The 14,327-nt window shown below is 35.1% G+C and overlaps 1 long non-coding RNA gene across 1 annotated transcript; it reads right to left on the reverse strand.

Annotated features, from left to right (window-relative positions):
- Positions 1-5,887: 5,887 nt before the first annotated feature.
- LOC125232834 lies at positions 5,888-7,946 on the reverse strand. Its single transcript, XR_007177792.1, has 3 exons — positions 7,884-7,946; positions 7,272-7,394; positions 5,888-6,034 (listed from the first exon to the last, which is right to left on the reverse strand). It is a non-coding gene; the product is annotated as an uncharacterized LOC125232834 (long non-coding RNA).
- Positions 7,947-14,327: the final 6,381 nt, after the last annotated feature.

A 14,327-nucleotide genomic window follows, 5' to 3' on the forward strand; every position in this document is an offset into this window, starting at 1 on the left:
ACATACAGTAAAGTGTGACTGGCCTTCACATTGGGGCCAATTCTTTTGGACTTGATTATTTGTTGTTGTTGTTGTTGGTTGTTCTAGGGCACCCCATAGGTGCATAGGGCCTCCACAAGATCCTTCCACTTGTTTTATTGCTTGATGTTAAAGCTGCAATGCAATTTTATATCTATGTCATAGTTATAGCCTATTTTGTAAAGACCTAGAATAAATTTTGGAAGCTTTAACATTATTTATGTTTTATTTCGAGTTCATATTTGCTACTTGCTAGACAATGCAGTCTCCGTGGCTAAAATTACTAATACATGCAGGTGCTCTTCTGTTAAATCTTGTGTGCCGTGTTAATTTTTTCATAGGTTTTCTCATATGCGGATCCCCATTCCGGCACATTAAAGGTTCAATCCTGTTACCCTCTGCTGGAGTGTAGGGTTTGAATCATATTCCTCCATTGACTTTGATCTTGGGCAGCTAGTATAAGTACACTCTTTTAAAATCCAAGAGGTTCTTGAACATTTTTAAAATAGTATAATGGTGGGTAAGCATTCTTCTTATCTTACAGTTGTTATCTCTAAACTAAACTAAAGATAGTAATACCTGATTAAAAAATAAGGTAATAAACAATATGAAATTGCTATTACTGCTAATATGATTCACACCTAAAGCATACTCAATTTAATCAAGAAATTTTGTCCAGGTAGTTCAAGGTATAAAGTACGCAAAAAAGCCTACTGTTATTGATAGTAGTAACCTTCTAGTAAAGTGCACAATATTTTTATAACATGGTATTTAATTTTATACATACAAGGAAAGAACTTAAACTTTTTAAGGTTACTTTATCAATTTTCCCAAAAGACAAGAAGTAAAAACAGCTTTTTAAAGAGCTCTTTCACGGAGAAAGTTTTTATTACTAGGTATCATGGAAATCACTCAACATTGATAGTTATGTTGAAGGAATAATGAGGTTAGGGTACCTCCACAAAGCTGGCCCAAACAGGAAATACTCATGCTAAGAACTGGTTATATCCTTACCTCCGTTTCTGATTACTCGGCTTTGAAGACATCTCGAATATTATCTGAGTGACACTATTATGAAACTTCGCGATATGACCACAATCTTGAACACTGCCAAGGATAGTAAGTATCACATCGCTTTGCACGATTATATTGTCCAATTTGTTTACTTTATCACCACAGTTTTATATTAATTATCACGAATTATGTCATTTTACAATGCACTTCACGAAATAATATACACTTTGTTGTTGTGAACTTGCACAGTAGACACGCACCACGATCGCTTCAGATGAATTTGACAAAGCAGGGTGTCAATTAGCAGTCCAAACGGATAAACAATTCTGATTGGTCAATATAAGAAAGGGTTATGACGTTAGACCGGTGTGGGCCAATACGAATTAAGAATACAAAGACGGTAATGAGAAAGAACTGAGTTTTGAAATGACTTTGTTTTCTTTTAATAGATGTCGCTGTAACTTTGATCAAAGTCATTTGACAAGTGACAAAATATTTTGAAATATTTTCATTACTTTTAAATTTAAACATATACTTACGAACGTTACTGCAAGTAAGGTTTTACATTATTTTGCAATAGTTTTACTTGGTTTTACTGACACTGAGTGATTTCGTAGGCAAAATATTTTATTTACCTACAATTCTGCCGTGTCACGCCTATCTCATGTAACTCGAAAAACATAGTTTTGAGTAAAATCAGTTTAAAGTTTTTTTTGGTAATTCAATCTGCATTCAATACTGGTGTGGAAATATAAAGAAAAAACTACACAGTTACATTGTAGTAAGTGTAATGCTGATGTAGATGCACAAAAAAAACATATTTTTTGGATATATTTAAAATTATAGGCTATATAGTAGTTAGGCACGACAGGCTCCCCATACAAAGTCTGTTTTGCGACGTCTTGTAACTCAAGTTACAGTAGTTGGGCACGACACGTTAACTAAAATATTTTTCTCAGTTGGCTTAGATACAAGTTTATTGTTGTAGTAATGTTGTAATTTAATCAATTAATAATTATACATCGTGTTTTTTTTCGTTTCCCGTTAAATTCAACACATAGTTAGGCCCATTAACAGAAAACACGCAGTATATAAAAAATAAATTCTTTTTTGTTTTCATACATAATAAATTAATTAATTCGTGTTAATTGTCTAACGGCACATGTCAAAACAAATAACATTAGAAAGTGGTAAATGTTGAACCACCCGTGTTCAGTAATTTAATTATTTTTTGTGAATAAGAGTTAACACAGCAGTTTCTTAAAAAAATGTATTTGACCTAATAAACAAACCTTCCCTTAAAGTTGTCGGAATTCAATAAAAGCACGTTGTATATAGTATTTGCATGTTTGATCAGATAACTATATAGGTATGTAATCTAGATCACATCTAGATCTAGCCTTAATATGATGTTAAATTTATATTTATTACGTTCTTATAAATTACGGCATAAACTTAACAAAGGATTGTACTACTGACCTAAATTGTAGATAAACAATGCACCTTTTTTGTTAGCAGGTTGACCCAAATCTTTTGTTATCTATCCGTACTATTTTTTAGCGAAATATGGGTCAGTGACCTCCTTATTACTACTGGCCTAGTAACCCACATTCAACAATACAATGGGATGGATAGATAATAAAGAAAGGAGCAATGACTCGTAAGCTGTTGCGTTATCTGTTAAACAAAAGCCTTTGTTTCTATTATTCACGTGGCTAAGTCCCTTTTAAACGGCACGCGCTGAAGTCTCAGTGTAGTTAAAAAAACAACTACCGTATAGCAATAAGGTTCAAATTTATGGAACAGTTCGCAGGTATGCAGGTAACTTTTTTCGAAGATGATGACAAAACGTGTTATCTCCGAAATGACTTTTTATGGATTTGAACCTTATTACTATCATGATAGTTGCTTTTAACCCCCGACGCAAAAACGAATGTATGTCTGTCTGTCTGTCTGTCTGTCTGTCTGTCTGTCTGTTTGTCTGTGTGTGTGTCTGTCTGTGGCATCGTAGCGCTCGAACGGATGAACCGATTTTGATTTAGTTTTTTTTTTGTCTGAAAGCTGAGTTAGTCGGGAGTGTTCTTAGCCATGTTTCATGAAAATCGGTCCACTAGGTCGCGGTCGGGGGTTTTTTCAAAATTTTAATTTTGTGGTTAGGTTATTAACTACACTGATACTAAAACCGCGTGCCGTTTACGGTAGCTAGCTTCTTATCATATCGATAATATATTTGTTAATATTTAATTTTTTCAATCACTTTATTTTGCCACAAAAACTTCTATGTCTGCCTATAATATAAGGCAAAGTCTTCTATGACTGCCTATAATATAAGTCGTGCCTAAGTACTGTAACTGAGTTCCAAATTGCTCGATGCGTAAAAGGCGTGTCGTGGCTATCTACTGTAACTGTTAGTTACGGGAGATAGCCACAGCTCACTAGGGCAAAAACGGAGTTACACGAGTTTAGTGACAAGCTCGTATGAGGAATTGGTAAGAGATTTATGATTTTTTTTTCACTTGGTAGGTAAAGACTTTCATAAAAACACGAATTAAACTTGTTACGCGTATATCATGTAACTCAAGTTACATGACATAGGTATGACACGGCAGAATTACTTCTTACCATGTGCCATCTAGTGTCAAGATATATTATAACATTATTAAGCTTACACCTCCATTCCTCTTACAAGTTTTGGCCATGTCCGCTAGATGGTGTGATTTCGTAAAATTAATATTTAATTATAAATGCTAAAATTTTATTCTACTTGTTTCTTCTTCTTTTACTATGTATAATTTGCTTAGTTCATGTAACTACCTTATTTATAAATCTTAATGCGATAATAATCAATACCATGATATTACATTGTCCCGTCATTATACTCATTAGGTATACCTAATTATATACATATTAGTCAACTTTGCCACTAAGGATCTAATCTATGTCCAAAAATTATTTTTAGGTAGTAGAAGTAGATAATAGATTTCAACACGCTTCCTCGTAACATGGATCTCATTGGTCATTGAACTGCGCTTAGGCTTTTAAGTCAAGAAATTATACACACGTGCCTTAATTTTTTAACCGCCTTCCAAATCTCAAAGGAAGGGGTTATCAAGTCGTCTGTATGTTTTTTTTATTTTTTTTTTTTATGTTTGTTCCTCGATATCTCCGTCGTTACTAGACCGATTTTGAAAATTTTTTTTTTGATTGAATGTATATGCATACAGATTGGTCCCATTTTTCTCAGAACCCAGTTCTGATGATGGGATCCTGGAGAAATCGAGGGAACTCCTCAAATCTGAAAGGCATACATATGGTGATTTTTGTGTTTTTAAAGGAACAGCATGCATTTACGTACGGAACAGTGACATTTGGTGCAGTGGAACTCCTGATGATGGTCAGAATGGAACTCCTCAAATCTGAACGGCACACTTATAGTGACTTTGGTATTTTTATAAGAACAGCATGCACTTACGTCCAGAACAGTGATATTTGGTGCAGTGGAATTGCTGATGATGGTCAGAACGGAACTCCTCAAATCTGAACGGCACACTTATAGTGACTTTGGTATTTTTATAAGAACAGCATGCACTTACGTCCAGAACAGTGACATTTGGTGCAGTGGAACTGCTGATGAAGAGTGAGCCGCCCCTGGTTAGAGTTCCGTTCTGATAATCATTCTCATCTGTAAGTACTTCAGAATCATCCAGATTTCAAAATTGGTTCAGAAATGACGGAGGTATCGAATAACAAACATTAAAAAATATACAGACGAATTGATAACATAATCCAACATTTGAAAGTATTTATCACCAGAACCCCAAAGGAAGGCGGTTTTTTTTTCTTAAAAATTATTTATCATACATACATACTATTATTTAGCACTCACTTCGCTCGCGCCCACTATATCGCCTCGTGCCTCGTGTAACAGACCAACATCAACAAAGCACACTTGTTTCACAATTTACCTACTATTATGTCTATTATATAAGGTCCTAATTTATTAGATGCAGATATTTTTACAGCTGATAGTACTCGGTCTCTGGAGTATATTAAACCGTGAAACATTATAGCTTTTACGATGTTTTTTTGGAGAAAACGGAAAAACAAATTTGCTACGTAAAAACACCCTGTTTATGTGATTATTAAATGAAAACTCATTGAACAGATTCTAGTACCTCTTTTACGTACCACTTAACTGTAACTGGCCACTTCAATGACATGTGCAGTTTTCCCGCCGAACCTTTACGACATTTACAACAAACAATTGTTGACATGACAGACAGTGTTATTGTGAGTCATTGTGACATTGTGATAATGCACATGATGATTTTTTTTAGACGAAATTATAATTATTTTTTTTGTTAGGAAAATGAAATCAAAAAAGTTACATGAAAAGATTTCTTAATTTATATTTAAAGTTAATTATTTTAATGTAAAGTATCATGTGTTAAAATATCTGCAACTAATAAATTAGGACCTTATATAGTCAAATACCTATTATTTGACATATCTATAAGTTTAATACCTATATTACACATGTGCTTAACTGGACGGGTATTGTATAAATATAACCTAGGTAATGGTACGTAATGGTAGGTATGTATTTCGGTCGTGGAAAAAAAGAGGGCAACTGCCGTAGCCGAATGGCATTTCTGCGACGCGAAACGAAAACGAAACGCCGCGAAAGGTAGTCTGGCTCTGTTGCGCCAATACGCAAGAGTGATAGAGATAGATATCTACTTAACAAGCGTTTCGTTTCGTGAGCGTTTGTGCCATTCGGCTACGGGGCCTGGACTGCCCACTTGCCCAGCGGTGGGTGGGACACATAACAGGTTAGTAAAAAAAATAACTGTAATTCCTCTTTTAAATTGCATAATATTTATCTGCAGTCAAGGCACACTGAAGGAAATTGGATCTTATTCTGAGCAAGGTCCAAAAGAATAGGATGGATGATGTCGCGACCCCAACTTGCTACGCTGTTCCAAATGTTGTTTGGAGTGTACTAAAAAGAAGAACAGGTACCTATATAAAAAACTAGAAAACAATATTTATTGGTTTTACAAAAGGGTAAAGTTGTTGTTTAACTGCACATGCCAATTGAACCGCGACCGTAGCGAGTGGTTCGATAATTGGAATCTTGAGAGTTGTGATGATTTCAAGGCACGAAGGTTAAACAAACTTTGCAACCGAGTGAAACACAAAAATTTTCACCACACCAACACGAATAAAATATGAACTCTAAAACATCAATTAAACTAAATCAAATTCAAATACATTATTTTATTCAATATTTGTGAGTGTGCACGGGAAAACGTCCCAATTTGTCGATTGCTATAAAGCCGCTTTGACAGTTTATTTATTTATTTGTTTAAACTTTATTGCACAAAAGAACAACTTAATTTACAAAGGCGAACTTAATGCCATGAGGCATTCTCTACCAGTCAACCTTTGGGCAAAGCAGAGAAGATTGTAGGCGGTGCATTAAGATACCAATTTTGAAATATCAATTAAAACCATATAGACATATAATATATTAACGTACATACAATTACATACTATTTTTACATAAATAACGATAGGTTATATAATATATACTCATATATATATAAATATAAGTAAGATAAAGATACCTACAAGTGAATCTCGCCTTAATGGTAACCGACAAAGTGGTACGTTTTACTAAACACACTCACATATTTTAATAATTCAAAATCATCATTAAATGGGCCATCAAAATCATAGGTAAATTTTCCAGCCAGCTTAATACATCAAGTTAAAATTTGTATGAAAAAAAAAATACTTTGCACTGTTGTGGATAAAATGCGATGTTGCTGTTATTATTCCTCCAAAAATTTACGATACAAGTGCGTAAAAAAGGAAGTTAGAAACGAGTGCCGATAAATTAAACGACCGAAGGGAGTGTTTTAAATCGACACGAGTTACGAATTTCCTTTTCGCACGTGTATCGTACGACGTTTTTCAGTACAGATGAGCCTCCGAAATTTCGACCTGGCAATATAATGAACCACTTCTCGCACTAGTGCGTATAAAAAACACCATCTGTACTGAAAAAGCATTTATCAGTTGGTATGGTGAAAATCAAATTATCTTATTAAATATTCGGCGTTCGGGTGATCTGGAGGTTAATAAGTCGCATAAGCTGAAGATACGGATTTGATTCCCGGATCGGCCACCGGTGGAGAGTTTTACGTTCAATGTTAGGATTTTTTTCCACTTACAGTTCTAGAAAGAACTTCAGTTATTTTGTTTGCCGGCATGTACTGCATTCTATGGAGTCCTCCGCTTAGACTGTCCAAGGTCACATCGGCAGTTATCTCTTGTGTGTGCAAGTTCTTCAATATCTGAAAAATTATATACTTATATTTGGTACTAGGCAACGATATTTAATCGTTTCATTGGAGAGGGGTGTCCGTTCGTAAGTTCGTAACCTTAAAAAGCTAATTTTGATGGCGCGCGAACACGTAGTTAGGTAGGAGCGTTTTTAGTTACATTGCGGACCGTTGAGATTGAGTATGCAAAACATCAAACAAATACCGCAATGTAATGAAATACGAGTTCTTGCATATATTATACAACTCTTTGTTTATCGCACAGTGTCGTGATATAGTCGTATCGTCATCCCGTGACATAATCTATGGGCAACGTGCGTGCAGGAGCGCTGATTGTCAAGAACAAAAGTAACCGGAGAATAGAGGTAATACCTCTAATCTCCATAAAAGTAACCTTATGGGCATGTCAAACATTAACATAGAAAACCCGACAAAGTGAGGGCAGCACCAGTCATGCGTCTAGCAAATATACGTCGATGCTTTATTTATTAACTTACTTACTCTAAAGGTAAACCAGCTCAGAGTGTGAACGAAAGTTCCGGTGAACCTATGATTGCCATCGTCAAAAAAAAAAAAACCGGCCTAGTGCGAGTCGGACTCGCCCACCGAGGGTTCCGTACAAACTTTCTTTCAAACTACCTAGTAAAAATAATCTCATATTTTCATATAACTCTAATGACTTGACTAGAAGACAAAAGTATAGGCACTAATGAGTATTATAGTGTATAGCGCCATCTCCCGGTCAATTTGCTAACTAATTTGCGCGACCTGGTTTTTCAGGGATAATTCTTTATAATGTTAACCGATTTAAACAGTTTTTACTTTATTGGACAGAAGATGGTTTACGTAACATCTAGTATTAATTTTAAGTACGATATACATCCGCAAGGGTGGGTAAATTGAAAGTAAAAATCTGAAAAGTTTTTGTGAATAAAAAAAAAGTATTCAAAATACAAACACGATTATATTTTTCCTGTAATATATAGCATAAAACCAATGTTTACTAAAATTTTCATAATTTTTCGTTGGTAAACTTCGGAGATAAGGGGGGGAACGGTATTTTTTTTACATTTTCCTTCAAAATTCTTTTTTTTTCCACAACAAAAAAATTATAAAAAATAGTTTATTTACGTTCAATTTGAGCTCTTTCCAACGATACCCCACTTGACCTAGTAACTTGAAATTTACAGTTTGCCCCCCTTTCATTTTGGCCATTTTCTACAATTAAAATTAATATATTTAAAAAAATTATACTTTCTATTTGTAGAGGTTTACAATGTTCACAACTATTCCAAATTTCAAGTTGATAGCATTAGTAGTTCTCGAGATATTTAGGAATGTGACAGACGGACAGACAGACGGACAGAGTCGCACCATAAGGGTTCCTGTTGTACCTTTTTGGTACGGAACCCTAAAAATACAGTATACTCCTAAACTATTTCCACATACCTTCATATCCCTTAAATTCAACCGTCCATGGACCGTAGCGAAGTTAGTAACGCTACCATTTACAGTGATGGAAGATGTTTGTTGCTGGAAGTTCGTAATGTCCATTTTCTGAATGGACACTAGGAAACCATTTGTGTACGTGACGTTACCCGTGACGTGCCATTTGTACATTTGTTGGCTGTAATAGGAAATACAATTTTTAGATTAGGTACCTACCCATTTATAAGTACATTGGCAAGACCAAGACTTCGCTGGTTCGGCCACCTACTCAGAATGGGAGAGGATTGAACTACCAAAATGGCGAATTTGGGAAGACCGTAGACTGTAAGAACTTGGGGGGTATAATATTTTTATTTAAATTAGTATTATTAGTTATTTTTTACGTGCCCATTCTATTGTACTCGTAATACAACATTGTGTATATCGCATTGCTAGAGGTTGTTTACCTTTTTCAGTATTTAGGGGTATTAATACTGGCTGGTTACTTGGACGATTATTTTTTCCGCTACTAGTTTGACGTTGTTTGTCAGTTTAATCTTAATGTTTATCATAAGTCATAACAAATCGAATTCGTACCTAATTACAACCTTGTCATTTTGAATATTGGGTTTGAATTTGCTTACTGCGATTACCTGTCCAATTTGAAGTTTACTGTGATAAAGCTTTAAAGTGTTTTACAGTGACATGTTAGCTGTCTATTGGTAAACCTTATGTCGTTGCAGTAACGTACACAAATAAATAGTCTTATGGTTTATGATGGTAGTTAGCAATTATTTTATTGAGTGTAGAGCTAAAAGTCAAGTAGAGCTGTACAGAAAATTAAAAATTCAATTAAAAAAAAAGTAACGATCAGATTAAAAGATGAATACTCTAGATTAGTTTAAAAAAATAAAAATCAGTTGGGGTGTCTGAGGTTTTGAGTGATACCGGAAACACGTTGTATATATGTGTCGTTACTTTTCTGTTACGACAATATGTGACTGATAGCCAGCTATTCACCACATTCATATTATCATTTTAACAAAGATATTGACCTGCTAAAGAGAAAAATGATACCACGGTTGTGATAGAAGATCAAGTAGGTAGAGTAGCTTTAACTGTCTCGTTTAGTATATAATTATGGTATGCTTTATGAGCGTATACAAGACAACTAGAACAGGGTATGTAGCCGAATGGCACAAACGCTCACGAAATGCTCACGAAACGAAACGCTCGTAGATCTATCGCTCTTGCGTATTGGCGCGACAGAGCCAGACTACCTTTCGCGGCGTTTCGTATTCGTTTCGCGTCGCAGAAAAGCCATTCGGCTACGGGGCCAGTCTTACTTAAATTCTGCTTAATACCCTCTGTAGCAGAGTGTGTTGTGTATCCGCCTTAAGATATTTGTGTAACGTGCCCTTAACAATCTCTAGCTGTCATCCAACATCCATGACACCTTGCCCCACCTCTAGGATATGCAGATTCACACGGGTAACATATTGCTCCTTACGAAATGTATAATTATATAGACCGTCAACCAAATCTTGTCACTAGAAAAAGGCGGCAAATTTGAAAATTCGCGGGCTAGCAACACTAGTTTTGAAAAAAACGGTGAAAGTTCGCGTGTCATTTGTATCTTATCTGTGGAAATCTCCGACCTACCAAAAAGAGAAATAACTAGCATATATCCGTCCCTTTTTAATACATTATCTAATTCGTAAGGAAGGAGCGAGCCCCTTGAAAAAAAAATATCTGTTGCTGTTCGACGTGCATTGCTGGTTTTTGTTCGTTTCATAGGGATACCATACTTTAGTTTGATGTACATTGCTACTGCCAAAATTTGGTTGACAGGCTATAATTAAACCAAGTTAGTTTTTTTTTTCAATTCGACTGAATGTTTTTTTTTAACCGACTTCAAAAAAGGAGGAGGTTCTCAATTCGACTGAATGTTTTTTTTTTTTTGTATGTATGTTCCTCGATATCTTCGAGAATTGTGGACCTATTTTCAAATTTTTTTTTTGATCGAACGGGTATAACCCCGAGATGGTCCCATTGGCACCAAGTCAAGGTCTGATGATGGGATCCTGGAGAAATCGAGGGAACTCTTCAAATGTTATAGGCACATGTAATGTTTTTAGTGTATTTTTCAGAGGTAAACCAGTATTTACGCCTGATGGTAATAATTTTATGTGGCTGAGCTGATGATGGAAGGTCAACTCCTCAATGGTTAGGAGTTAAAGGATAATTCTTTCACTAGTGTACATGTATTCGGACTGATACGTATAATATCAATAGGAACCACTAAAAATCATTAAATAAATAAACTTTTTAACAAAAAATAAAACCGCCTTCAAAAATAAGCGCGTTACAAAACACGGAGAAACTAAAAAGCAAAAAATAATAAACCTTTGAATTCAGATTTCTTATCGTATTGCAATAATCTAAACATCCAAATTATAAACAAATCAATTATTTTTGGAGTCGGTGCCAGCCTGCGTATGGTTGGGTGGGGCAAACAGGCAATAGCAAGGCGACGAACAGGTCTGGTACCGACTGCAAAAATAATTGATTTGTTTATAATTTGGATGTTTAGATTATTGCAATACGATAAGAAATCTGAATTCAAAGGTTTATTATTTTTTGCTTTTTAGTTTCTCCGTGTTTTGTAACGCGCTTATTTTTGAAGGCGGTTTTATTTTTTTCTATGACGTTTACCTACTGCGAAAGCTTACACAGTAGCTTAGATTAGGACACAAATTATTGGACTGTACCTTATTGTTTGATGGAAATCTTGAAGTCGAAGAGAGCTGAAACCCTGCTGCTCCAAGCGCAGGACAGTTTCTTGAACCACCTTATTGAAATAATCCTGGGCTTCCTGCAAAAAAACTCGGCTTACTGTAAACCAAGCAAAAAAAATATATATTTAAAAAAAGAGTTTTAAAAACTATAGCGTCATTATAATAATGCGAAAAATATTTGTTTGTAATCATCGAAGTAAAAAGTGAAAATGCACTATGATATCCTAGACCAATGGCGGGCAAATAATCTAAGGCCCCTGGGCCATATCCAGGCCGAGAAGGGATTTAATCTGGCCACCACCCCCACCACCACCAGTCCGGTACTTCCAAATAGTGTATTATAAATGGCCAGCATTGTTGCAAAAATTCATTTTTGGCGTATACAGTATATCTGGATTCTCGGCCTTCTCTAAAACTTCTTAAAATTTTAGCCCCGAAATAAAATAGTTGCCTCTGCTAGATTGCCTCCGATTCCATGGGTTGCTCAACACCACAGCTCAAAAACCTATTTGTAAAATCTTTTATGTATTTTTCGTTTGACTTTAAACAGATATTTGGCGAAATTTTGTAAGAGTCAAGTGAGACATAAGACGTAGAATGTAACATTGAAGTCAGTGAAGTACTTTTTTATTCAGAAAATAATGTCAAAAATAGGAAGAGCCTAGTTTTCTTATTCTACGTTACTGATGTTGGTTTAAACATAGTCTACATGAAAGTATACACAATGAATTCAATAAACTAAAAAAAAAGTTAATATATATATAATTGCCGTTCCATTAGATACAAATAGTGAATGCATCATTATTATCTACTTACCCCATTGTCCATAAACCAAATTAGTTGCAAAAATAAAACAAATAAGTGCACAAAACTTCATTCTTACAGACTAATATTCACTCTTCAAATAATTCAATTAGATTATCAATTAATATCAATACTTGTTGATATGTCGGATATCAATGTGACTCTTATAATATAATTGTTATAAGTAGGTACAAAGAAAGGACCAAGATTGTTCACGTCATGGATGCATGTTTTGTTATCTTGATCGTTTATATTACTTTGTTAGGATATTAAGTAGGTATCTACCTACTATGATAATTCATAATTAGCAATAAGTTTGATTAGGTACTTTGACAAGGAAAGATTTAAAATTCTATCAATCAAATGACGTTCCTATGTGTCGCCAAAAAAATCTTAAGAACTATTCGAGAATTAAAGAAATTTTCTCAAACATGGTATGAAATATTGATGTTATGTGCCTTGTAATTGGCAGCGAAGTATGACGTTGCAGGTGCGGCTAGGACGATTGATAGATAATGGAATTTCATACAAACCTTGCAGGCCAAGGCCGGCAAAGTCTTCTTTTTTAATTTCCAAACACAGATAATTGTGACATAACATCCAGGTATTTAGCCAATTAAAAAAAAAACTATAAGGGGCTGTATAGACGTGCCGACCGCAACTGGTACGGGCCCTAGACAATATTTGATTTTGGGTGCGTTTTCATACAAAAAAAATTTTTCGTTTTTTTTTAATTTTTTTTTTATTTTTTGTTTTTTTATAAGCGTATACGGGGTATCAAAGGGGAACGAAAATTCTTCGGGTTAGCACATTGTTACTGGTGAATTCTCAATATAACTTGAGACTCCAGTGCCGTTACAAGATGTAATAGTCTGTCGGTAGATGGCGCTAGACGTCACCCCAAGACGTGTGTACATAAGGAAAGGCATGGAAAGATTTGCGATGTCCGGCGTGGCTTCCGTAGCTCAATTGGTTAAGAGCCTTGCACGGATTGCAAATGATGCGGGTTCAAGTCCCGCCGGAAGCGTAAATTTTTTTTTTTATTTTTTCCTTTAATATAAAAATGTTTAGAATCGTTAGCAGACGTTTCTGCTTGTTAAAAATAAATTTAGTTAACGGAATTCAATAAAAACAGGGTGTATTGTATATGTGCTCGGAAGAGTAACGGTAAAGTCTGGCTTATCTAATAATAAACTGATGTGTAGCTCATAATCTTAATAAATAAGGCTGCAGTTATAATCTCCCGATATTTATTAAGCTAGGTTCTAGGTTGCTAGTTGGTCTCGAGCGTCTTGACCTAGCGCCAAACTAAGCAAACCTTGTACTATGGGTGCTAGCTAGGCGACGATCGTATGTATATATATTTATATATAGGAATGGTCGCAGTGATATATAGTCGCTACAAAGCTTTAGGTACATACAAAACATCTACGACTCTGGAAGAAATATCTGTGATCATCATACGGCTAAATACTACCGGGTTTCGAACCGAGGACGATTGGCTTAGGAGGCAGGGTCACTACCCACTATTATTACTAGTATATTTATAGGAATACTCTTTTTTCTGAAATTCGAAGAAAATACTGTAATTATAATAGTTTATTCCGCCAGGCTCGAGCGTTTTTCACTGTGTTAAGTTTTCTTACCCTTTTTTGCTATCCCAACCATAAGGTAACTAAAATTGTAACAATATTACACTTCATAGCCTTATTTGACATAATAATCGAAATAGCTAAGAACAGAAGGTTTCTTACATGTTCGCCAAGCAATAAATTGGCAACATTACTGCCAAGTCACGTACCAGCGAGCGTTGCCAGGCCAACTGGCTATTTGCATCACTATAGTTTAGTACTGAATTGGTGATTAATTCTAATATTTAAGTATGTGGTAGTTACAACTAGGGAACAAATCAAAT

The sequence above is a fragment of the Leguminivora glycinivorella genome, chromosome 13 (genome assembly GCF_023078275.1).
Source record: "Leguminivora glycinivorella isolate SPB_JAAS2020 chromosome 13, LegGlyc_1.1, whole genome shotgun sequence".
Taxonomy (NCBI): domain Eukaryota; kingdom Metazoa; phylum Arthropoda; class Insecta; order Lepidoptera; family Tortricidae; genus Leguminivora; species Leguminivora glycinivorella.